The 27,662-nt window shown below is 45.8% G+C and overlaps 1 pseudogene; it reads left to right on the top strand.

The window, feature by feature from the left end:
• The first annotated feature begins 5,484 nt into the window (after nt 1-5,484).
• LOC126987482 (spidroin-1-like) overlaps nt 5,485-27,662 on the top strand; it is a 25,527-nt pseudogene continuing 3,349 nt past the window's right edge.

A 27,662-nucleotide genomic window follows, 5' to 3' on the forward strand; every position in this document is an offset into this window, starting at 1 on the left:
ATCACCAAGGTCGTAAATCTACCCATGGAAATCCCTCAAACTCATATGAAAGCCTTGTTAAATATGTGACTAGGGAGCCGGAGTGTCTGAAAATATGGCCCAAACTATCACCAGGTTCATTAAACTACCCCCAGGAAAGGCCCATAACCCCTACGAAAGCCATGTCAAATGTGTGTGTTTGGGCGACGAAATGTTTTAGAATACTCGTATGTCCCTAAGCCCAGAAAGGTTTGGGAATACGGGCCCTGCTGGTCACGCCGGGCGCCCCTCAACCTGCCACCCCTGATGCTGTGTGACGCCCTGGCCGCCTCCTGTCGCTTGCTCTTAGGCGCGCACCGAGCCAGCGATATTTAGTGTTGCATTGCACGAGGGGGAGACGGCAAAACACACACACACACACACACACACACACACACACACACACACACACACACACACACAGGAAAGAATAAAGGTACTGGTTGACTCTTGCATTAGTGAGCAGGATAAAATAGAAGAAAAAAATGAAGATGCATGTCAACCCTTGCATTATAGTGAGTGAAAGGGCACGAAGATAAGCTTGAGTCTAGAGTTTAGTAGTGAAAGACCAGGAAAGAATGAAGATGCTGGTTAACTCTTGCTTAAGGGAACAGTATGGCATAGAAATGAGCTTGAGTATAAATGTCTTGGGTAGTGACATCGCGGTAGGGGCAAAGAGCGAGTGGAAGCATGCGGTTATCAAGTTCAGAGGAGGAATTAACAAGAAAACAGCGATGAAGCGTCTTGTCTTAACGTCTAGTGCGGTGAGGTCGCGGGAGGGGCGGGGGCATAGGCGGAGGGGGAGTGGAGGCGCGCGGTTAGCAAGTTCAGAAGGAAAGTCGGCGATAAAACAGCAATGAAACGTGGCGAGGGAGGCTGAAGAGCGGCTGGAGGCGAGGAGCTGATGAAGGTTTGTTCCTGCCTCGCGTGGACTCCTGAGACTTGGGGGAAAAAAATCACTTAGGTTGTGCATACCAAGGGTTTTTAAGACTGACGAAGGATTCTGATTTGGCCATTGTGGGTCCGGGAGAAAGAAATGCAGGAGAAAATATGAAATGAAAACATGGAGAAAAAAATTATGCAGAAAAATAATCACTTGGGTTGAACATCCATTACGTTGAAGACTTGCGAAGGACATTACTCTAGGCATTGTGGGTTTGAGAAAAATAGGACAGTAAATGAAGAGAAGATATGAATTGAAAACATAAAAAATAGAGATTAAGCAGGAATAAAAAAATAACTTAGGCTGTGCATCACTAGGGTTCTGAAGACTTGCGAAGGACATTACTCTCGGCATTGTGGGTTTGAGAAAAAAAAGGACAGTAAATGAAGAGAAGATATGAATTGAAAACATAAAAAATAGAGATTAAGCAGGAATAAAAAATAATTTAGGCTGTGCATCACTAGGGTTCTGAAGACTGGCGAAGGACGTGAGTTGAGGCTTTGTGAGTTCTGGAGAAAGAAACTACTGAAGAGATGTGAAATGAGAACAATGGAAAAATGCCTTGAGGGGCGAAGGATTAAAAAGAAGAAAATGAAGGAGAGACAAAAAATAGTCGAAAACAATTATATATCAGGCAGTGTGGGTTTAGGAGAAAGAAACTACTGAGGAAAAGATATGAAATGAGAACAATGGAAAAATGCCTTGAGCAGCGAAGGACAAAAAAGAAGAAAATGAAGGAGAGACAAAAAATAGTCGAAAACAATTATATATCAGGCAGTGTGGGTTTAGGAGGAAGAAAGGAATGAAGACAAAAAATGAAAAACAACAACAACCCTTGAGCAACGAAAACAAAAAGGAAGGGAATGAAGACAAAGAAAACAAAAACGATGCGGCAGCCGACAATGATATATCTAGGCAGTGTAGGCGAAGACAAGAAAATGAAAGAAGAAAACAAAACAAGACAAAAAATAGGAAAGGGAGAGTGAGGAGGGAAGGAGTGAAGAGGACAAACAGTGAAATTAATGAAGAACGGGAAGACAGGATTGAGAAGACAACACTGAGAAGACAAAAGATGGCTAGCGTGGGAGGGAAGGAGAGGAATGAAGAGAAAAACAGCGTAAAGGGAGTAAAGAACGAGATGTCGGGTGATGAAAAGGAAAGGAGTGAGAGAGAGAGAGAGAAGAAAAAGCCAAGAGGAAAGGAATGAGAGAGAGAGAGAGAGAGAAGAAAACAGCGTGAAGGCAGTGAAGAACCAGGAGACGTCAGGTGAAGGCGAGAGGGAAATACCAGCCCTGCGGCGGCGAGGGAGAGGACACGTGACGGGAATGTAGGCGGCGACCCACTTACCGAGGAGGAGGAGGAGGAGGAAGAGGAGAGATGATGAGGTGGAGGAATGCAGCAGAAAGGACGTGAGGGAACTGACACCATAGGAAACGTGGAAGCATGGAAGGGCAGGGAACAGACAGTCTTTTGGGGTTCCTGATTAGTGAAGCTGCCAAGATTAGTAGTTCCATGAGCTTGTCGGTCCCTTCAGCGGCCTGGCGAGCATACTAAAGGGCTGTTGTCTTTTCGATGTTGTCTTCTCGCTGTTGTTTTCTTGCTGTTGTTTTCTTGCTGTTGTCTTCTTATTCATTGCGTCGCCTAGTTCACATATTTGACAAGGCTTTCGTTGGAGTTTTGGGCATTCCCTGGAGTAGTTTTATGACCCTGGTGGTAGCCTGACCCTTCTTCTGTACCGTGAACCTCAAGAAACACTCATTGGAACCCGACTGCCCTCCTCTTTGCCCTTTGGAACTTTTCTATATCAAACTGCTCATTCATAGGTTCTAATTCAATCCTTCTCCACCTGTTTCTTTTTTCAGCCCAAACTATTTCCACGATTCACTAGTCACCACAGTGTTACCAGTTATACGCACGATATGGTCTGCCTAACTCCTTTTCTTAATCCTTAAACTCCTTAATAGAAATCCTTTAACCCTTTATCGCGTTCACCAATCCATGACGGTAGTAGCTTCCTGGATCTCCATGTCGTGTTACACCCACCAACTTTCTCTCCCTTCCTCTTTGCTACATTTATGAGCCTGAGGGTAGTAGTTTAACGATTCTTCTGTACCATGAACGTAAAAACACACATTTATCAAAGCTTTCGTTGGGCTTGTGTTGAGGGAGGGAGGGGGGCATTTCCAGGGGTAGTTTTATGGCCCTGGTGGTGGTAGTTTGACGATTCTTCTGTGCCATGAACGTTAAAACACACATCTGTCAAAGCTTTCGTAGGGCTTGTGTTGAGGGAGGGAGGGGGGCGTTTCCAGGGGTAGTTTCATGGCCCTGGTGGTGGTAGTTTGACGATTCTTCTGTGCCATGAACGTAAAAACACACAGTTATCAAAGCTTTCGTTGGGCTTGTGTTGAGGGAGGGAGGGGGGCGTTTCCAGGGGTAGCTTTATGGCCCTGGTGGTGGTAGTTTGACGATTCTTCTGTGCCATGAACGTTAAAACACACATCTGTCAAAGCTTTCGTTGGGCTTGTGTTGAGGGAGGGAGGGGGGCATTTCCAGGAGTAGTTTCATGGCCCTGGTGGTGGTAGTTTGACGATTCTTCTGTACCATGAACGTAAAAACACACATTTATCAAAGCTTTCGTGGGGCTTGTGTTGAGGGAGGGAGGGAGGGGGGCGTTTCCAGGGGTAGCTTTATGGCCCTGGTGGTGGTAGTTTGACGATTCTTCTGTGACATGAACGTAAAAACACACAGTTATCAAAGCTTTCGTTGGGCTTGTGTTGAGGGAGGGAGGGGGGCATTTCCAGGGGTAGTTTTATGGCCCTGGTGGTGGTAGTTTGACGATTCTTCTGTACCATGAACGAGATACGCGTTAAGATTTTTCTCTCTTCGCTCCTCTTTGCTACATCTCAATACAAGGACTACTTCACCAACGCCGCCGCCTCTCTGACCAGCACACGATTGACTGATATACAAGTTAATATTTTTTTTCAGTCCATTCCTCTTTGCTACAGTTTAACACGAGGAAGAGTTCAGCCACGCCATCCACCTCTCTGACCAGCACACGATTGACTGATATACAAGTTAATATTTTTCGCTCTTCGTTCCTCTTTGCTACATTTTAATACGAGGAAAAGTTTATCCCACACCGCCGGCTTTCAGACCAGCACACGATTGACTGAGATACAAGTTAACATTTTTCTCTCTTCTTTCCTTTTTGCTACATTTTAACACGAGGAAGAGTTCAGCCACGCAGCCGCTTCTTACACGCTGAAAAAGTTCCTTCAATTCCTCTTTTCTATCTCTAAATTACGACTTGAGGGACATATACGATTGCAGAGAGAAAGAGTGAGAGATGAAGACACCTCTCCAGAAACTGACCTCTCTTGTGGCCACTCATCCATATAAACACTCTTTTATAGGGGAAGTGAGTGATTAGGGGGCTTTCATTTCCTCTCTCCTTTCCTTTGTTCTGCCCTTGAGCTGCTTCCTTTGCTGTAAAAAAATAATGATAACACAAGGATCAGTTCACCCACCCAGCCGCTTCCCTGACCGGCGCACGATTGATGGAGACACTCGCTGATCACTCCCTTCTATAACCACCAGGCGATGAGCAACGGTGATCCTCTTGAATTGATCCCAAACGCTTGATTGTTTGTGATTGGGTGGTTGTTGGGCCAATGGCAGGATCGTGTTGGCGCGGGGCGGGGGTGAGTGATTTGCCGGGGCTGTTCGTCATGCGGGAGCCGATCAGAGTGACAGATTGACGGATGCAGAGATAAACACTGAGATAGATGGAGGGATAGATAGATAGATAGATAGATAGATAGATAGATGGAGAGAGAGAGAGAGAGAGAGAGAGAGAGAGAGAGAGAGAGAGAGAGAGAGTAGACATGGAGAGGATTATAGATAGGTTACATAGATAGATGGATAGATAGATAGATAGGTAGATAGGTAGATAGATAGATATATAAGGGATACTAACACACACACACACACACACATTCATTTGTTTCATTTGCAATTTCCGTAGATAAAAATAACCATTCACACATACACACACACACACACACACACACACACACACACACTCTCTCTCTCTCTCTCTCTCTCTCTCTCTCTCTCATTAAGCCCGAACCGCCACTATGCAAACCGTCGTGACCAGCGAAAAAAAAAAAAAAGCGACAAACAATTCCCAGAACAAATTGTCCACACACACACACACACACACACACACACACACACACACACACACACACACACACACACACACACACACACACACACACACACATTCACAACAGGAAGAAAAGCAATAGAAAAGGTCCCAAGCACGTATGTCAGAATTCACCAAGCATTACGATTTTTTTCATCAGATTGGTTCAAAGTAACGGGCGTCTTTTGTTTTATTTTACGGTGAAGGAAACAGCTCAAGGGGATTACACGGAGGAAGACAACAAGTAAAGCCGCTCCTGCAAGAGTAAACAGGAGTGGCCAAAAAAGAGGTCAGTTTCGAGAGGAGAGGTGCCATGACGCTCCCCACGTAAGAACATCATGGTCGGTATCAAGGCATTTCCAGGGGTAGTTATATGACCCTGGTGGTAGTTTGACCCTTCTTATGTACCCTGAACCTAAAAAAAAATGATTTGTCAAGGCTTTCGTAGGTGTTGTGGGGGGCATTTCCAGGGGTAGTTATATGACCCTGGTGGTAGTTTGACCCTTCTTATGTACCGTGAACCTAAAAAAAAAATGATTTGTCAAGGCTTTCGTAGGTGTTGTGGGGGGCATTTCCAGGGGTTACATGACCCTGGTGGTAGTTTGACCCTTCTTATGTACCCTGAACCTAAAAAAAAAAGATTTGTCAAGGCTTTCGTAGGTGTTGTGGGGGGCATTTCCAGGGGTAGTTATATGACCCTGGTGGTAGTTTGACCCTTCTTATGTACCGTGAACCTAAAAAAAAATTATTTGTCAAGGCTTTCGTAGGTGTTAAGGGGGTCATTTCCAGGGGTAGTTATATGACCCTGGTGGTAGTTTGACCCTTCTTATGTACCCTGAACCAAAAAAAAAAGATTTGTCAAGGCTTTTGTAGGTGTTGTGGGGGGCATTTCCAGGGGTAGTTATATGACCCTGGTGGTAGTTTGACCCTTCTTATGTACCCTGAACCTAAAAAAAATGATTTGTCAAGGCTTTCGTATGTGTTGTGGGGGGCATTTCCAGGGGTAGTTATATGACCCTGGTGGTAGTTTGACCCTTCTTATGTACCGTGAACCTAAAAAAAAAAGATTTGTCAAGGCTTTCGTAGGTGTTGTGGGGGGCATTTCCAGGGGTAGTTATATGACCCTGGTGGTAGTTTGACCCTTCTTATGTACCGTGAACCTAAAAAAAAAAAAAAAGGAGTAACACAATAGCAATCATACGTTTTCCTCTTAAATTTCATGTCCCAGGCTAGTGTTTCCATGCTGGGCTATTTCTGAGCTATTTCCGGCGTGAAGGTCTATTACCGCTAGTAGACAATAGCAACACGGTAGTAACACAATAGCAGCTCCTTGTTTTCTTGGTATTTTGGTCCCAGGCTAGTGTTCCCATGCTGGGCTATTTTGAGCCATTCCCGGCGTGAGGGTCGCGGGTGGGGGGGACGTGGCAACACTGGCGCCGCGGAACGTTCCAAGAATCTTCTAAATTATTCGCGGGTGAGTCACTGACGCGAAGATTAACGACGAAAATAATAACGCGCGCAAAAAAAGAGAGACTTTGTAAAATTAGAACGTAATACTGGAGCTTGCGAAAGGTCAAAGTGTGTGTGTGTGTGTGTGTGTGTGTGTGTGTGTGTGTGTGTGTGTGTGTGGCACGCATCCATTACGTATTAACCAGTGTGTGTGTGTGTGTATGTGTGTGTGTGTGTGTGTGTGTGTGTGTCGGTGTTGGCGCCATCAGCACACTATTGCACACACTAATAGCACGAAAAAGGTCAATCTGCGTGGCGGACCAGAACTGACAAGCACAGAAAAAACTCTCCCCTACCCGTCACCCTATCCCTTCCCGCCCCTTCCTTACCCTCCCCAGCCCTCCCCTACCTTACCCAACCCTTGCCATCCCTATACCCATCCACCTCGCTTTAGTCATCAGTAACTTCCCCCTCGACCCCCCAAACCAGAACCGACGTACAGAATAACAATTTTTCATGTGTTCTTTTCAGCTTGCAATCCGGCGGTCGGGGTGAATGAAAAACGGCGAGAGGTTACCAGCACGCATTCCTCCCTGGGCCATTCCTTTGACATCATTCCTGCACCATTCCCGTGACGTCATACCTCCACCATTCCCCCCTTGACATCCTTCCTTCCTGCTGTACCATTCCCCTGACATCCTTCCTGCACCATTCCCCTGACATCCTTCCTGCACCATTCCCCTGACATCCTTCCTGCACCATTCCCCTGACATCCTTCCTGCACCATTCCCCTGACATCCTTCCTGCACCATTCCTTTGACACCTACTCCAACCGTATCAATCTGCCAAACACGATTTCATACGAGCATTTTGGGCCGGGCAACACATACATATATACACACACATCTGATTAACCCCATATTGCCCCCACATCAATCTGTAACCTAACCCAATCAAACACCGCCCCGTCACGCGTGTGTGTGTGTGTGTGTGTGTGTGTGTGTGTGTGTGTGTCCGTGCACCTGTTCCCGCGTAGCTCGTCCAGGTGGGAACGCGGGGAGGCGAGCCAACGACCATCTGTGTTGTTACGTCACATTGCAACTATTTATGCACTTCAGATCCCTCCTCCCCCTCCTCCATGTGTGTGTGTGTGTGTGTGTGTGTGTGTGTGTGCCAGAATTACCGTCAGAACACACGAGTAGCGTAAAAATAAGCAATACTAATTACAACGCCGGGAATAAAGAGAGAAACAAAGAAACAGAAACGCAAATAAATATAAATGGAAACGAAAATAATGAACAAAATAAAGTTAGATAATAAAGTAATATAAGAAACTAACTAACTAACTAAATAAATGCGTGAATAGACAGATAGATAGACAAATAGAGACAGAGAGAGAGAGAGAGAGAGAGAGAGAGAGAGAGAGAGAGAGAGGGGGGTCATTAAGAAGGTTATTAAGTCAGGCAAGGCGGACAGGAACGTCGGCCTGAGTCTGTCACGCTAGTCAGTTGGGCACGTGTGTGTGTGTGTGTGTGTGTGTGTGTGTGTGTGTGTGTGTGTGTGTGTGTGTGTGTGTGATGTATGTATTTCGTTTCATAACAGAAAAAGCAAATAATATATACGAAAAAAAAATTGGTGTATAAGAATGTATGTATTTATGTATGTGTGTATGTGTGAATGTATGTATGTATGTATGTGTTTGTAATTTAGAAGCGGCTCGTCACGGCTCAAATACGTACACTCTTATCTACCTGGCTCGCGTCTCCGCTGTGATAACACACACACACACACACACACACACACACACACACATTCCTGAGGCCCATATGTGTGTGTGTGTGTGTGTGTGTGTGTGTGTGTGTGTGTATGTGGTTAAGACGCCGGTGATGTCAAGGTGGGTGTCAGATGTGGACTAATATATCTCCATGTGTCGTTCAGGCCATTACGACACTCCCTTCATCCACCACTTACATCCATCTCTTCATCCACCTATAACAACCACTTCGAGTTCCCGTGTATTGCTGGAAAGTTGGAAAGTTTTGTTTAGTCGGCGCAACATCCATGGTCATATGCCGGAGAGAGACAGAAAGGGAAGGAATTATAGGAGAATGCAACAGACCCCAGGAGACGGGACACAACCCCCGATTAATACCTGGTACCCATTCACTGCTGGGTGGACAGGGGCGTAGGGTATCGGAAAAGCAGATGGCTGTCAGGCAGATGTAGAAACTAAACTACGACTCACCCGGGGATCTGAGGTGACTTGGGGCTCAGGTCAGGTCAGGTCAGGTCAGGTCACAGGTTGAAGTGTCGGCCGGTGAGGGTCAAACAAACAGATAGACCAGTGACTTACCTGTGAAGAGAAAGACATTGGTGATTAGACAACGAAGGAGCTGGTTGTGTAATTATTATTTTTGTTATTATTATTGTTATTATTATTATTATTATTATTATTATTATTATTATTATTATTATTATTATTATTATTATTATTATTATTATTATTATTACTAACATGATATTTTTTTCTAAGTCAGTCTGTCTGTATGTGTGTCTGTCTCTCTCTCTCTCTCTCTCTCTCTCTCTCTCTCTCTCTCTCTCTCTCTCTCTCTCTCTCTCTTCCCCTGGTTATGCGGAATTTAAATCGTTCACAATTTAAATGATCACAGGGGGACTCAAAACACACACACACACACACACACACACACACACACACACACACACACACACACACACACACACGCACACACACACACACTCTCTCTCTCTCTCTCTCTCTCTCTCTCTCCGTGCACTCCCCTCCCGGTTAGTGTAAATAAGTGTTTAAAGAATACTCATGAGCGGGTCCCCTTCTGAGGCGTCCACTTAAAGGTAGAGCCAGAGAGGAGACGAGGCTTCAGACAGACACTTGTGGGTACATCTTCCCCTCTTTACGTCCCCTCAATGTCCCCTTCCCTCGGTGTAAGGCTTTAAGTGATGTTACAGCGCTGGCACGGGGGAGGGCGTTATCTTAAGCTTATAAACACGCTTGAGGGTACTGTTAGATTATGTTCCGTTCCTTTAGTTTACAGCCAACCCTTCGTATGAGGCTAAATTCCCCTTGTTATGTAGTCATGTAGAAGTAGTTTCCCTCTCCTCGGTAAATGGTTAAGTGAGGTTACGGCGTCATCTTAAGCTTATAAACACGCTTGAGGGTATTATTAGATTGAGTTCCGTCTCTTTAGTTCAGAACCAACCCTTTCTAAGAGACTGAATCCCCCTTACAAAGTTTCCATGTATAAAGTTTCGTCATGGTAAGCTTATTAACATACTTGGAGGCTCGTCACGTAGGATCCGACTCTTTACTTCAGCACCAACTCTTCCCACGAGACAATGCAATCCCCCTCACAAAACATCCATAAACACACCTATTTCCTTCCCGTAGTAAAGGTTCAAGCAAGGTTACGGAGCTATATAGAAAAAGGCGTGATGTTAAAAGCTTATAGAAGGCAGTATTAGATTAAGTTCCGTCTCTTTTCTTCACAGCCAACCCTTCTTAAGAGACTGAATCCTCCTTACAAAGTTTCCATGTATAAAGTTTCGTCATGGTAAGCTTATTAACATACTTGGAGGGTCTAGTCACGTAGGATCCGACTCTTTACTTCAGCACCAACCCTTCCCACGAGACAATGCAATCCCCCTCACAAAACATCCATAAACACACCTATTTCCTTCCCGTAGTAAAGGTTCAAGCAAGGTTACGGAGCTATATAGAAAAAGGCGTAATGTTAAAAGCTTATAGAAGGCAATATTAGATTAAGTTCCGTCTCTTTAGTTCACAGCCAACCCTTCTTAAGAGACTGAATCCCCTTACAAAGTTTCCATGTACAAAGTTTCGTCATGGTAAGCTTATTAACATACTTGGAGGGTCTAGTCATGTACGATCCGACTCTTTACTTCAGCACCAACCCTTCCCACGACACAATGCAATCCCACTCACAAACATCCATAAACACACCTATTTCCTTCCCGTAGCAAAGGTTCAAGCAAGGTTACGGAGCTATATAGAAAAAGGCGTGATGTTAAAAGCTTATAGAAGGCAGTATTAGATTAAGTTCCGTCTCTTTTGTTCACAGCTAACCCTCCCTAAGAGACTTGATCCCCCTTACAAAGTTTCCATGTATAAAGTTTCGTCATGGTAAGCTTATTAACATACTTGGAGGGTCTAGTCACGTAGGATCCGACTCTTTAGGTTTGATCCAACCCTTCCCACGAGACAATGTAATCCCCCTCACAAAACATCCATAAACACACCTATTTCCTTCCCGTAGCAAAGGTTCAAGCAAGGTTACGGAGCTATATAGTAAAAGGCGTGATGTTAAAAGCTTATAAACACGCTTGAGGGCAATATTAGATTAAGTTCCGTCTCTTTTGTTCACAGGTAACCCTTCCTAAGAGACTTGATCCCCCTTACTAAGTTCCCATGTATAGCCTGATTCCCTTCCCTCCTCCTTACCGTAGTGTCTTGAGTATTTTTTTTATTCGTTTCTTTAATCCCTTCCTCTCTTATCCTTTTCCTTCTCAGCAGCCTTGATTATCTCAGAGTTATAATACTTTACCAACTCTCAGCATCTTAGAATGTATCTCAAAGTTTCTCCTTTTTATTTGCAAGCAGTTTCTTCTAATGCTTTTTACTTCTTTACTTTTTCAGACTTAGGGCAGTGTTATCCTTTCCTCTCTTCTCCTTTCCCTTCACAGCATCCTAGATTATCTCAGAGTTCAAATACTTAATCAACGCTCTCTCAGCATCTTATTTGCAAGCAGTTTCTCCCAATCCTTTTTATATCTTTACTTCTTTAGATCTGGGGCAGTGTTATCCTTTCCTCTCTTCTTCTTTCCCTTCTCAGCATCCTAGATTATCTCAGAGTTCAAATACTTAATCAACTCTCTCTCACCATCTTATTTGCAAGCAGTTTCTTCTAATTCTTTTTATATATTTACTTCTTCAGATTTGGGGCAGTGTTATCCTTTCCTCTCTTCTTCTTTTCCGTCTCAACATCCAATATTATCTCAAGAGTTAAAATTCTTCCTCAACTCTCTCTCAGCATCTTAGAATATATCTCTAAATTTCTCCTTTTTATTTGCAAGCAGTTTCATCTAATCCTTTTTACTTTCTTACTTCTTGAGACTTACTAAGGGCCGTCTGATCAAACCCTTCAGCGCCGAAGCTTTCATATTTGACAAGGCTTTCGTAGGAGTTGTTGTTTGGGCCATTTCCAGCGGTAGTGTTATGACCCTGGTGGTAGTTTGATCCTTCCTATATACCATGAACCTAAGAAAACATATTTGACAAGGCTTTCGTAGGAGTCGTGGGGGGCATTTCCTGGGGTAGTTGAATGACCCTGGTGGTAGTTTGATCCTTCTTATATACCATGAACCTAAGAAAACATATTTGACAAGGCTTTCGTAGGAGTTGTTTGGGGCATTTCCTGGGGTAGTTTCTATATACCATGAACCTAAGAAAACATATTTGACAAGGCTTTCGTAGGAGTTGGGGGGGGCATTTCCTGGGGTTGTTGAATGACCCTGGTGGTAGTTTGATCCTTCCTATATACCATGAACCTAAGAAAACATATTTGACAAGGCTTTCGTAGGAGTCGTGGGGGGCATTTCCTGGAGTAGTTTAATGACCCTGGTGGTAGTTTGATCCTTTCTATATACCATGAACCTAAGAAAACATATTTGACAAGGCTTTCGTAGGAGTCGTGGGGGGCATTTCCTGGGGTAGTGTTATGACCCTGGTGGTAGTAATTTGACCGTTCCTATATACCATGAACCTAAGAAAACGTATTTGACAAGGCTTTCGTAGGAGTTGTGGGGGGCATTTCCTGGGGTAGTTGAATGACCCTGGTGATAGTTTGATCCTTCTTATATACCATGAACCTAAGAAAACATATTTGACAAGGCTTTCGTAGGAGTTGTGGGGGGCATTTCCTGGGGTAGTTGAATGACCCTGGTGGTAGTTTGATCCTTCCTAAATACCATGAACCCAAGAAAACATATTTGACAAGGCTTTCATAGGAGTTGTGGGGGCATTTCCAGGGGTAGTGTTATGACCCTGGTGGTAGTTTGACCCTTCTTATATACCATGAACCTAAGAAAACATATTTGACAAGGCTTTCGTAGGAGTTGTGGGGGGCATTTCCTGGGGTAGTTGAATGACCCTGGTGGTAGTTTGATCCTTCCTATATACCATGAACCTAAAAAAACATATTTGACAAGGCTTTCGTAGGAGTTGTGGGGGGGATTTCCTGGAGTAGTTGAATGACCCTGGTGGTAGTTTGATCCTTTCTATATACCATGAACCTAAGAAAACATATATTTGACAAGGCTTTCGTAGGAGTTGTGGGGAGCATTTCCTGGGGTAGTTGAATGACCCTGGTGGTAGTTTGATCCTTCCTATATACCATGAACCTAAAAAAACATATTTGACAAGGCTTTCGTAGGAGTTGTGGGGGGCATTTCCTGGGGTTGTTGAATGACCCTGGTGGTAGTTTGATCCTTCCTATATACCATGAACCTAAGAAAACATATTTGACAAGGCTTTCGTAGGAGCTGTGGGGGGCATTTCCTGGAGTAGTTTAATGACCCTGGTGGTAGTTTGACCCTTCTTCTGCACCATGAACCTAAGAAAACATATATTTGACAAGGCTTTCGTAGGTGTGGGGGGCCTTTCCAGGGGTAGTTTAATGACCCTGGTGGTAGTTTGACCCTTCCTCTGCACCATGAACCTAAGAAAACATATATTTGAGAAGGCTTTCGTAGGAGTTATGGGGGGCATTTCCTGGAGTAGTTTAATGACCCTGGTGGTAGTTTGACCCTTCTTCTGCACCATGAATCTAAGAAAACATATTTGACAAGGCTTTCGTAGGAGTTGTGGGGGGCATATCCAGGAATAGTTAATTGACCCTGGTGGTAGTTTGACCCTTCCTCTGCACCATGAACTTAAGAAAACACATATTTGAGAAGGCTTTCGTAGGAGTTGTGGGGGGCATTTCCTGGGGTAGTTTAATGACCCTGGTGGTAGTTTGACCCTTCTTCTGCACCATGAACCTAAGAAAACATATATTTGACAAGGCTTTCGTAGGAGTTGTTTGGGCCATTTCCAGGGGTAGTGTTATGACCCTGGTGGTAGTTTGATCCTTCTTATATACCATGAACCCAAGAAAACATATTTGACAAGGCTTTCGTAAGAGTTATGGGGGGCATTTCCTGGAGTAGTTTAATGACCCTGGTGGTAGTTTGATCCTTCTTATATACCATGAACCTAAGAAAACATATTTGACAAGGCTTTCGTAGGAGCTGTGGGGGGCATTTCCTGGAGTAGTTTAATGACCCTGGTGGTAGTTTGACCCTTCTTCTGCACCATGAATCTAAGAAAACATATTTGACAAGGCTTTCGTAGGAGTAGTGGGGGGCATTTCCTGGGGTAGTTGAATGACCCTGGTGGTAGTTTGATCCTTCTTATATACCATGAACCTAAGAAAACATATTTGACAAGGCTTTCGTAGGAATTGTTTGGGCCATTTCCAGGGGTAGTTTAATGACCCTGGTGGTAGTTTGACCCTTCTTCTGCACCATGAACCTAAGAAAACATATATTTGATAAGGCTTTCGTAGGAGTTATGGGGGGCATTTCCTGGAGTAGTTTAATGACCCTGGTGATAGTTTGACGCTTCTTCTGTAATATGAACCTACAAAACACACTCATTAGAACCCAACTGATCTACTTTTTGGCCTTTCGTAGGAGCTGTGGGCATTTCCAGGGGTAGTTTAATGACCCTGGTGGTAGTTTGACGCTTCTTCTGTACCATGAACCCACAAAAACACTCATTAGAACTCGACTGATCTCCTCTTCTGCCTTTGGAAATAGTTTTGACGTGAGAGAAGGAAGCGGCGTCTAAGAATAGGGATCTTATATTCCGCTTTGTCCTCAGTTTTAAACCCTCGTGCAGCGTCCTGAGATATTTACCGCTTAGCTCGTACGTTTCCTAAAGCCTCAGTTTGTCTCAGTTTATAAGATTATTTTCCTTTGAGTCTTAGTAAGTTCGTTCCGCATTTTTTTAAGTATATATTTTCATCGTGTTTTCCTTAATCCCATCTACCTTCCACTCTTCCTTCCTCCTCCTCCTCCTCCTCCCTTTCCCTTACCTCCTCTCTCTCACGCCCTCCTTCTCCTCCTCATCTTCCTCTCTCATCCTCATCCTCCTCCTCCTCTTCCTCCTCTTCCTATATAGTCAGCTTCATTCCAAACTGTTGTCGTTGTTAAGTTTCAGTTTGTCTCAGATTATAAGATTATTTTCCTTTGTGTTTTAATAAGTTCGTTTCTCATTTTTTTTAGTATATATTTTCATCGTGTGTTTTCCCTAATCCCACCTTCCTTCCAGTCTTCCTTCCTCTCTCTCCTCCTCCTCCTCCTCCTCCTCCTCCTCCTCCTCCTCCTGTTAATCAAGCCTCCGTTCGTCTCAGTCCGTTCCGCTTTTCATATTTTTTTACAGTATTTTTTTTCCTTATTTGTTTTTCTTTAATACCCCTTTCCTTCTCCTCCTCCTCTTCCTCCTCCCTTTCTCTTACCTCCTCTCTCTCACACCCTCCTTCTCCTCCTCACCTTCCTCTCTCCTCCTCCTCCTCCTCCTCCTCCTCACCTTCCTCTCTCCTCCTCCTCCTCCTCCTCCTCCTCCTCCCTCTTCCTATATAGTCAGATTCATTCCAAACTGTTGTCGTTGTTAAGGCTCTGTTCATCTCTATATCCGTTTCGCTTTTCATTATTTCACTACTTTTTTTCAGTTTTTCCTTATATTTTACTTCTTTTTCCTCTTCTTTTCTTTTCCCTTGTTCTTTTTCCTTCATTTGTTTTCCTTATTCCCTTCGTTGATATCAATTTAACAGCTTCATTCTCTTCATATTTCTCTATATCCGTTTCGCTTTTCATTATTTTACTGTTTTTTTTTCACTTTTTCCCGTTTTCATTTTTTCCTCCCTCTATCTCATTTTGTCTCCTTTCCCTTCATCCATTAGGCTTTTCCTTATTCCAGTGCATTCCTCCCTCATAAATTTTCCTAAGCCTTACTTTATATGAGGTGGAAGAGGGAGAGGGAGAGAGAGGGAGGGAGAGAGAGGGAGAGAGGGAGAGGAGATGAGTTAACCACCACAACCACCACCACCACCACCATAACCGCCACCACCACCATCACCACCACCATCACCACCATCACCACCATTACCATCATCACCACCACCTCCACCACCACCACCACCACCACCACCCTTCACTAACGACACAGTTCCATCTTGAAGACATATATGATGAGAATGTCATAAAAATCCATCATTCTCTCTCTCTCTCTCTCTCTCTCTCTCTCTCTCTCTCTCTCTCTCTCTCTCTCTCTCTCTCTCTCTCTCTCTGCCTATCTATCTATCTATTTATCTTTCCATCTTCTTCCTGGTAATCTCCTCCTCTCCGCCCCCCCCCACCCCCCACCCTCTGCCTCATCCCTCGCCCCTGGGAGTCGCTTGAATTTCCGGGCGGGGAAGTTGATCATCAGAGAGGCAGCGGAAGGGACGCTAGGGGCAGGCGGGGCTCGGGACGCACGGCTGCAGGGGGCGGGGCGCGGGCGGGGGTAGGGGGTGCGAGGGGCGGTAAGGGGCAGGGAGAGACACACGGCTGCAGAGAGGGAGGAGAGGGAAGAGATAGGGGCGTGTGAGGGGCGTGTGTGTAGGCGTGTGAGGGGCGTGTGAGGGGACTGGCAGGGTCTGAAGGGGACAGGTATGAAGGGGGAGTGTCTGAAGGAGGAGATGGCTAAAGAGGGGCACGGATGAAAGTGGAAATGTCTAAAAGTGGAAATGGCTGAGGAAGGAGGTGTCTGAAAGGGGAAATGGCTGAGGAGGGCGTGGGTGAAGGGGAAATGGCTGAGGAGGGCGTGGGTGAAGGGGAAATGGCTGAGGAGGGCGTGGGTGAAGGAGAAATGGCTGAGGAGGGCGTGGGTGAAGGGGAAATGGCTGAGGAGGGCGTGGGTGAAGGGGAAATGGCTGAGGAGGGCGTGGGTGAATGGGGAAATGGCTGAGGAGGGCGTGGGTGAAGGGGAAATGGTTGAGGAGGGCGTGGGTGAAGGGGAAATGGCTGAGGAGGGCGTGGGTGAAGGGGAAATGGCTGAGGAGGGCGTGGATGAAGAGTAAATGGTTGAGGAGGGCGTGGGTGAAGGGGAAATGGCTGAGGAGTGCGTCTGTGAAGGGGAAATGGCTGAGGAGTGCGTGGCTGAAGGAAATGGCTGAGGAGGGCGTGGATGAAGGGGAAATGGTTGAGGAGGGCGTGGGTGAAGGGGAAATGGTTGAGGAGGGCGTGGATGAAGAGTAAATGGTTGAGGAGGGCGTGGGTGAAGGGGAAATGGCTGAGGAGGGCGTGGATGAAGAGTAAATGGTTGAGGAGGGCGTGGGTGAAGGGGAAATGGTTGAGGAGGGCGTGGGTGAAGGGGAAATGGTTGAGGAGGGCGTGGGTGAAGGGAAATGGCTGAGGAGGGCGTGGGTGAAGGAAATGGCTAAGGAGGGCGTGGGTGAAGGGGAAATGGCTGAGGAGGGCGTGGGTGAAGGGGAAATGGCTGAGGAGGGCGTGGGTGAAGGGGAAATGGCTGAGGAGGGCGTGGGTGAAGGGGAAATGGCTGAGGAGGGCGTGGGTGAAGGGGAAATGGTTGAGGAGGGCGTGGGTGAAGGGGAAATGGCTGGCGCGGCGTAGGTATGAAAGGGAAATGTCTGAAGGGAATTATGAGCAGTAAGGGAATGTTCAGTGGAAAAAAAAAACCGGGGTTATATGTCCTCAAGCTGGCCACACGCGGCTGGACGGCTGGCGGCGGGGCGGGAGGCTTGGAGGGGGGGGCGGGGGGGGGGCCGCCGTCCCCGTGCCGCGGCAGGCTCAGTAATTGCCTCGTGCACTTCATCTCGAAACGCGGCGCGGCGGCGGTCCATTATTAAGCATTTTTGAAGTGGCTAATGTTGAGTGTGTCCACGGGGGTGGGTGCCCCTGGGTGGGGGGCGGTGGGGGGCCGAGGCAGCGCCGGCGTGGTTTTTTTGTGTCGTGTTTTTCCTTCCCGCGTCATGAGCGGCCGGGACTGTCAACGACCGGCCGAGAGGCGCGCGGGGCTTTTTTTATCATTTTTTTCAGGTAGAAGAGGCAGCGAATGGACGCTCCTCCATGAAGCCGTCCCGGAAAACAAAATGAAAAATATTTGCGACGCGAGGCTCCGTAGAAAAGGAACAGGAAAGAGCCGACAGCCGCTCATCAAAGTTTGCTAGAGAGCCGCCTTGGCGCTGCCCCGTGGAGGCCGAGGAAGGCCGCTGCAGGGTGTACAGGGAGGAGTGTGAGGGGTGAAAACACCGGCGAACTCTTGCATTAGGAAGAGCAACACTGTGATGATAGCGGCCTTTACAGAACAGTGACGTTATCATACTACTGATGAGAAAAAAAAGTGTTAATAGGACAAAAACTGTGCTAGATCGGCATTGCATGACCCTCCAACACCCTCTAAACAATTTATATTATGCAGCTAGGGGTCTAAAATGGAAAATGCTGAAAAATAAAGATGGCGCCACTATAAACACTTGCCTGCTCCACAACGGGCTGGGGCCGACCGACCGACTTTCCATTGCCCACAAGACAGACAGTGCGTTACGGACGGAGCGTTACCGAGGCAGTGACGCTTTAAACTCTACGGAGCCAGCCAGCCACGCTTACAATACTCGACGGCTCCCGGGACGGACAACGCGAACGCCTCAGATTTCTTTCCCCCGGAACAGGTTCTCTCCAAGTTTTATTATTTTGACTCACCGTCTAAAATTGTTTTTCTAAATAATAAAATGGTTCATTTAACAGAAAACAAAATTTTAGTTGCCTTATATTAATTCTTTTTCGTGGCCGCCTGCCACGAAAGGGAAACAATAAACCAAGCGTCACAGTGTCACCATTCTGCTGCCAGAATGGTCACTTTGAAAAGACACCACTACTGACGACTGGCAAAGAAGGATGTAAGTGAGGCCTACACCATAAGACTACTGAAGACTCGGCTTACTATGATATATTAGGTCGTGTTTCTAGTACTGCAGCGCAATAGGAATTTAAAGAAAACATAAGGAAATATATTTCTGGTGTGCCTCGGGAGGGCGCGGCGTCCCGGTGCTGCACACTGGCACCAGCCACGGCCCACCAAGTCATTCTACCTCCCATAACTTAACTTCACTACCCTGCAGAGTCACAGTAATACTAAACAAAAGTATTCATGAATCTATCATGAAAACTATCATGAGGTATTCGCATTTACCTTCAAGTTCACAGTATTTCTTTGTATTAGTATTCGTATTTGTATTCTTAGAAATTCGAGGATTACGTCTGCACACTGGAATACTTCTCTCCTGAATTCACTCCGTCCCTACGGCCTCCCCCGACCCACCAACTCCTGGTGACAGCGGGACAGACTGGCAGGGCCACGGCCCCCTGCCCGCCGCGCCTCGCCCTGCCAGGCTGAGCCACGCGGCAAGACGTGGGGCCGACACATAAAGTCTCCGGCGGCTTTCCGTAATATAAATCCCGCGGTGAAATTTACGAGCGCGCGGCAGCATAACAAGGCACTTGCCGCGCGGCAGTAAATGCGAGTAAGAGACTCAGCCCCGTTCCGGCAAGACACAAAGGCTGCTCAGCGGCTCAGGGGCTCCGCGCCGAGGCCTGCCCGGCATGCCTTCGCTCCTGGACGCCCAAACTTATGGACAAGGCCAACAATTTCCTCAAACCAATTTCTTTTCCGATATTTTCAGAATCAACAATAAATTACATAAACGTTTGGCGGAACGGCCGCGGGAGAAACTCATGGACAAAACTGTAATGCCTCTCGTTGGGCGAGCCCTCGCCAGCACGGGGGGGGAGGGGCGAGGAGAAAAATGGAGTGAGGCGGGGTGGGAGGGGGACATGGTGGGGCGGGGTGGGGCGGGGCGGGGCGGGTCAGTGGGGATATGAGAAGAGAAATTCATGGAGAAAACTGCGATGCCTCTTGTTGGAGCGGCCTTGCCAACACTCACGGGGGAGGGGAGGGGTTGGAGGGCGCACGGGAGAAAAATGGAACAGGGTGGGGTGGGGCGGGGCGGGGCGGGGCGGGGTTGGCTGGATCAGTGAGGCCGTGCAGCGTGGATCGAGGGCGGGCGGGTGCATGCAGAGCGAGCCCACCTGTATAAAATTGTGCGCGTTATGGGAAGCCTTGCCGCCGCTAACGTGCCGACCAGCGTTACCAAGTCATGATAGGAGGTGCCCGCTGCCTCACACGCCCGCTGCCTCACACGCCCGCTGCCTCACACGCCCGCTGCCTCACACGCCCGCTGCCTCACACGCCCGCTGCCTCACACGCCCGCTGCCTCACACGCCCGCTGCCTCACACGCCCGCTGCCTCACACGCCCGCTGCCTCACACGCCCGCTGCCTTACCCTCCTTCATCCCTCCTTCAACCCCCTCTTCTTCATCCCCCCCTCCACTTTCCCCTTCATTCCCCCTTCATACAACCTTCATCACCCATTCCCTCGCCCTTCATCCACTCCCCTCCACCTCCTCTCCTCACAGCCTTTCTTCATCCACCCCTCCATGCACACCACTTTCTCTCCCCTCCACCCCTCTCCACATCCCTCCACATACCCCCCCCCCTCTTTCATCCTACTGACGACCTTCAAATATTTCCTTCCTCGAAAACTCTGGCGCCGCTGACATGACGCGTGAAACAACAACAACAACAACGACAACAAGAGCAGCTTCGTGTCTCCGTGATTAGCCTGCTTGACGCTGGTGAACAAAATGTGATGCCGAGTCGCCCATTCTTTTTTTTTTTTTTACTTTTTATGTTTTTTTTTTTCTCGTGCTGCCTAATTAATGTATCTCCGCGAGGGAATGCAGCAGCAGCAGTAGTCGTAGTAATTGGATCATTTAATTACACCAAAAATTAATTAGTTCTCATTATCAAAGCTCGTTATTGTTGTTTTTGTTGTAAATATCATTACTACTGCTACTACTACTACTACTACTACTACTGCTGCTACTACTACTATTACTACTACTACTACTACTACTACTATTATTATTATTATTATTATTATTATTATTGTATGTTTTCTGCATGATTTTGCCTTTTAAATAGTTTGAGGTACGAGAGAGAGAGAGAGAGAGAGAGAGAGAGAGAGAACCGGACTAAAACTTCCCAAACTACATGACAGCGACGGAGTACCAAGAGCTCACCCCCCCCCCCTCTCTCTCTCTCTCTCTCTCTCTCTCTCTCTCTCTCTGGGGGGTCACGTGACAAACACCTTCGTCTCACCTGTATGACGTGTAATGGCGCCTGATTACAGAACACCTCCACCACCACCACCACCACCACCTTCATCACCACCACCCTCATCACCACCACCATCACCACCACCCGCATCACCCCCACCACCACGTACAACCGCCCCCCCCCCCTACCTCCACTATTACTGCCATCAACACCACTATCACCATCACCACCACCATCACCACCCTCATCACCACCACCACCACGTACAACTCCCCCCCCCACCCCCAACTGCCTTTATCACTACCATCAACACCACTATCACCATCACCAGCTACACCAACACCATCACCACCATCACCACCTCCACCACACACCACCGGCACTAACATCTACACCAACAATCTCCAAGCCAACACAAGCTAGGAGAAGGGCGAGAGAGCGAGATGGCAAGACTGATTTACATGGGGGCGAGACTTACTATGGGAAAGCTTTGATATCACCCTGAAAAAGAAAGTCTCGGGCAACTAGTCAGACACACAGCACATAACCTTGTCTTCCGCGGCGGCTTGCAACACTGTGACGTCTGCGAGCCAATACAAGCCAAGGAAAGGGATGGAAGCGGACTCTGAAGGCGGCCGTTAATAGGGAAAGGTACGATCGAGCCTTGAATATAAAGTCTCCGGCAGCTAGTCAGACACACAGCACATAACCTTGTCTTCCGCGGCGGCTTGCAACACCATGACGTCTGCGAGCCAATACAAGGCAAGAGAAGGGACGGAGGCGGGCACTGAAGGCGGCCGTCCAATGAGAAAGCTATGACAAAGGCGTAAATTGAGTTTCAGGTAGAGAGACACTCCATATAACACTGTCTTGCCAGCGACGTTATGGAAACAAGGCACAGACCCAACCTCAACCTCAACCCAAGATGTGGAGGCGTGGAGAAGGGAAGAATGGGGAGACAGGAAGATGATGAAGAGGGAATAAGGGAGGACGATGTTAAAGATAGGAAGCAGAGAAGGAGAAAGAGAGAAGAGGGTGAAAGAGGAGCGGAAATGAAGTTATGACGGAGAGAAAGAGAAAAGAAAGGAAAAGGAAGAAGGAATGGTGAGGAGAGAGAAGCGAAAGAGGGAAGAACGGAGGATAGGAAGATGATGAAAAGGGAATAAGGGAGAATGATGATAAAGATAGAAAACGGGAAAAGAGAAAGAAGAGAATGAAGAAAATGAGGATAGGACGGAGAAAGCGAAGGAGAGAAAAGAAGAGAAGAGAAAAGAAGAAGGAAGAGAAAGGGAGAGAAAGGAAAGATGGAAGGGAGGAAAAAGGAAGGAAGGAAGGAAGGAAGGGAGGGAGGGAGGGAGGGAGGGAGGGAGGGAGGGAAGGAAGTTAAGAGAGGCAAACTTCTCTCCCTTACCTCCTTCCTCTATGTTTATCTCCCTTCCTCCCTTCCTCCCTCCTCTCTCCATCATCTCTCTCTCTCTCTCTCTCTCTCTCTCTCTCTCTCTCTCTCTCTCTCTCTCTCTCTCTCTCTCTCTCTCTCTCTCTCTCTCTCTCTCTCTCTCTCTCTCTCTCTCTCTCTCTCTCTCTCTCTCTCTCTCTCTCTCTCTCTCTCTCTCTCTCTCTCATCATACATTCCTTCCTTTCCTCCTCCTCCTCTCCTTTCTCTCCTCTTCTTCTTTTCTCTTATTCCTCCTCCTCCTCCTCCTCCTCCTCCTCCTGACCTTTCTTCCTTCATCATCTCTCCTTCCTTCCCTCCCTTGCCTTCCTGTTTCCTCCATCATACCTCCTTCCCTCCCTCCATCCCTTCCTTCTTCACTCCCCCCCCCCCCTCTCTCCCTCCCTCGTCGTGGTAAACAAGGCAGTTCATGTAAAAAAGAAAAGAAAAAGAAGAAAAGAAAAAAGAAAAAGAAAGAAATTACGAGTATGGTGTAATATTTCTTCACACACACACACACACACACACACACACACACACACACACACACACACACACACACACACACACACACACACACACACACACACACACACACACACACATGGCCACGCACACACTCTCTCTCTCTCTCTCTCTCTCTCTCTCTCTCTCTCTCTCTCTCTCTCTCTCTCTCTCTCCCTAGTCATCACCCTGTCTGTACATACGATGGTTGTAAAAAGCGACATTCAGCCAAAGTTTGTTCCTAAGAATATCCACCCATCACGATACATAAGGAACTCCCACACAGCGAAGACATGATAGAAGCCCAACTCTACGAAAGCCTTGTCAAACTATCACCAGGCTCATAAAACTACCCATGGAAATACTAACACAACAACCACTACCAAAGCTTTATCATACTATCACCAAAATCATAAAACTACCCATGGGAATACTAACACAACCTCTACGAAAGCCTTGTCAAACTATCACTAGGCTCATTGCACTACCCATGGGAATACTAACACTCAACCTCTACGAAAGCCTTGTCAAACTATCACTAGGCTCATTGCACTACCCATAGAAATACTAACACTCAACCTCTACGAAAGCCTTGTCAGATGTGGGTGTGTGAGCTTCGAAGTGTTTGAGAATATGGGCCACTAGCCTTTTATATCCAGGAAAATTTGGTCCATATCGATATCGTGAGTAGAGCTTTCCCCATGTTCCAGCAATATTACAAGTTCTCCCTTTCTCTACCATACCCTTGAGATCAGTTCCAGCAGTATTACAAGCTCGTCTTAGGTCACCATTCCCTGGAGGTTAGTTCCAGCAATATTACAAGCTCCCCCTTCCTCGGCCATTCCCTTGAGGTTAGTTCCAGCAACATTACAAGCTCTCCCTTTCTCGTTCATTCCCTTGAGGTCAGTCCCAACGATTGCTGACCGGAAGCAGTGAAAGTATCATATCCCAGCTGCTTCATCTTCCCGTGTGCATGATGGCGTGCGTGCAGCCAGCGTCCGTGCAAGCGTGCCAACGAAATGATGGAATATGACTTCTTCTTCCCCAAGGCTGACACGAACTTGCGAAGCGTGTCATTTGCATGCTCCTGAGCCCGGGGCCGCGCGATAAACGGTGCAGAAAAAATAAAGTGAGGCCGCATTCTGAGCTCTCCCCATCAAGAGGCGTCACTTACTGGCAAGACAAAAAACAACGGCAGCTTTTAAACAGTTTCTCGCCTTCGTTGAATTTCACATACTTCACTTTTCTTAGCGCATTTGCACCATAGAGGATATTAATGTATTGATTGTAGCCATGAACCCGCAGAAATGGTTAATAGAAAGAATGTGGGAGACTGATATTATTGGAACTGACCTCAAAGTGTATGGCCGAGGAATGGAGAGCTTGTAATATCGCTGGAACTGACCTCAAGGGAATGGCAGAGGAATGGAGAGCTTGTAATATCGCTGGAACTGATCTCAAGGGAATGGCCAAGGAAGGGAGAGCTTGTAATATCGCTGGAACTGACCTCAAGGGAATGGCCGAGGAAGGGAGAGCTTGTAATATCGCTGGAACTGACCTCAAGGGAATGGCCGAGGAAGGGAGAGCTTGTAATATCGCTGGAACTGACCTCAAGGGAATGGCCGAGGAATGGAGAGCTTGTAATATTGCTGGAACTGACCTCAAAGGAATGGCCGAGGAAGGGGGAGCTTGTAATATCGCTGGAACTGACCTCAAGGGAATAGCCGAGGAATGGAAAGCTTGTAATATCGCTGGAACTGACCTCAAGGGAATGGCCGAGGAATGGAGAGCTTGTAATATTGCTGGAACTGACCTCAAGGGAATGGCCGAGGAATGGAGAGCTTGTAATATCGCTGGAACTGACCTCAAGGGAATGGCCGAGGAAGGGGGAGCTTGTAATATCGCTGGAACTGACCTCAAGGGAATGGCCGAGGAAGGAAGAGCTTGTAATATCGCTGGAACTGACCTCAAGGGAATGGCCGAGGAAGGAAGAGCTTGTAATATCGCTGGAACTGACCTCAAGGGAATGGCCGTGGAAGGGAGAACTTGTAATATCGCTGGAACTGACCTCAAGGGAATGGCCGAGGAAGGGAGAGCTTGTAATAAGGGCGTGAGGATTACACAGAAAAACGCAAGAAAATGGAATAAAAAAGCAATGAATATGAACATAAGCGACATATAAATCAAATCTAGCGAAGGAACGTAATGAAATGACTGACATGATCCAGCAATAAGTCTTACCACACACACACACACACACACACACACACACACACACACACACACACACACACACAGAAAAAAAAAGGAATAATGAGAAATGGCAGAGCATGTTATTATTATTAAGATCATGACGGTACAAAGAGGAAGAAAGAAAGATACATAAGAAAGAAAGGAAGGAAGGAAGAAAGAAAGAAAGAAAGAAATGAAGGAAGGAAAGGAAAGGAAGAAAAATGAAAGAAAAGGAAAGCAAAAAAAAAGGAAAAACGTAGGAGAGAGAAAGAAAAATAAATCAATACATAACGAAAGAATGAAAGAAGAAAGAAGAAAGAAGGAAGAAAGAAAAAGAGAAAGCGGAAGACACAAAGGGAGAGAAAGACACAAACTAACAAACAAACAAACAAAACAAAACAAAACAAAACAAATAATGGAGAAAGAAAAAAAATTAGGTGGCCCTCCCCAAAAAATCCCTCACAACACATACGCCTAAAAACCCACCTGGGAATAAGCCAATCAGCGTAATTTAAAGACCTAAAACAAGATGGGCCAAGAATTACATGCAGGAGGTCAATTTTGGGGGTTGTAATGTAAAATGAGAGAAAAAAAAATCTAGGCAAAATTCATTAATCCATCACAAAATACGCCTAAAAAACCACCTGGGAATAAGTCAATCAGCGTAATTTAAAGACCTAAAACAAGATGGGCCAAGAATTACATGCAGGAGGCCGATTTTGGGGGTTGTAGTGTAGAGAAAGAGAAAAAAGAAAAAAAAGATGTAAGGAAAATTCATTAATCCATCACAAAATACACCTAAAAAAACACCTGGAAATGAACAAATCAGCGTAATTTAAAGACCTAAAACAAGATGGGCCAAGAATTGCATGCAGGAGGTCAATTTTGGGGGTTGTAGTGTAAAAAGAGAAAAAAGAAAAAAAAGTTGTAGGCAAAATTCATTAATCCATCACAAAATACGCCTAAATACCCACCTGGAAATTAACCAATCAGCGTAATTTAAAGACCTAAAACAAGTTGGGCCAAGAATTACATGCAGGAGGGCAATTTTGGGGGTTGTAGTGTAAAATGAGAGAAAAAAAAATCTAGGCAAAATTCATTAATCCATCACAAAATACGCCTAAAAACTCACCTGGAAATGAACCAATCAGCGTAATTTAAAGAGCAAGAACAAGGTGGGCCAAGAATTACATGCAGGAGGGCAATTTTGGGGGGATTGTAATGTAAAAAGAGAGAAAAAAAAACTGTAGGCGAAATTCATTAACCCATCACAAAATACGCCCAAAAACTCACCTGGAAATGAACCAATCAGCGTAATTTAAAGAGCAAGAACAAGGTGGGCCAAGAATTACATGCAGGAGGGCAATTTTGGGAGTTGTAGTGTAAAATGAGAGAAAAAAAAATCTAGGCAAAATTCATTAATCCATCACAAAATACGCCTAAATACCCACCTGGAAATGAACCAATCAGCGTAATTTAAAGAGCAAGAACAAGGCGTGGCAAGAATTACACGCAGGACGCTATTTTGGGAGTCTACAACTGATTGATTGATGTATGTATTACCCACGTAGAAATAAGGGTAAATGGGTGAGGTGTAACGTTATTGAGGATGATGGTGAAGATAATAGGTGAGGGGAAGCACCATTGTTTTTTTTTCGTTGTAGTTTGGCGAGAAAAAAGAAAGAAAATGGAAGAAAGAAACATAGAAAGAAGAAAGGGAGAAAGAACGAAAGAAAGAAATGAAAGAAGAAGGGGGTAGAGTACTATTTTTTTCCTTCTGAATTGGCGAGAAAAGAAAAGAAAGAAATAAAGAAAATTAAAGAAAGAAACAGGGAAAGAAGAAAGGGAGAAAGAACGAAAGAAAGAAATGAAAGAAGAGAGGAAGGCGATACAGTACTATTTTTTTTCCTTCTGAATTGTCGAGAAAAAGAAAGAAAGAAAGAAAGAAAATTAAAGAAAGAAACATAGAAAGAAGAAAGGGAGAAAGAACGAAAGAACGAAAGAAAGAAATGAAAGAAGAGAGGAAGGCGATACAGTACTATTTTTTTTCCTTCTGAATTGGCGAAAAAAGAAAAGAAAGAAAGAAAATTAAAGAAAGAAACAGGGAAAGAAGAAAGGGAGAAAGAACGAAAGAAAGAAATGAAAGAAGAGAGGAAGGGGGTACAGTACTATTTTGTGTTCCTTCTGCATTGGCGAAAAAAGAAAAGAAAGAAAGAAAGAAAATTAAAGAAAGAAACAGAGAAAGAAGAAAGGGAGAAAGGAAGAAAGAACGAAAGAAAGAAATGAAAGAAGAGAGGAAGGCGATACAGTACTATTTAGTGTTCCTTCTGAATTGGCGAAAAAAGAAAAGAAAGAAAGAAAGAAAATTAAAGAAAGAAACAGAGAAAGAAGAAAGGGAGAAAGGGAGAAAGAACGAAAGAAAGAAATGAAAGAAGAGAAGGGGATACAGTACTATTTTTTTCCCTTCTGAATTGGCGAGAAAAAGAAAGAAAGAAAGAAAGAAAATTAAAGAAAGAAACAGAGAAAGAAGAAAGGGAGAAAG

The sequence above is a fragment of the Eriocheir sinensis genome, chromosome 65, assembly GCF_024679095.1.
Source record: "Eriocheir sinensis breed Jianghai 21 chromosome 65, ASM2467909v1, whole genome shotgun sequence".
NCBI lineage: Eukaryota > Metazoa > Arthropoda > Malacostraca > Decapoda > Varunidae > Eriocheir > Eriocheir sinensis.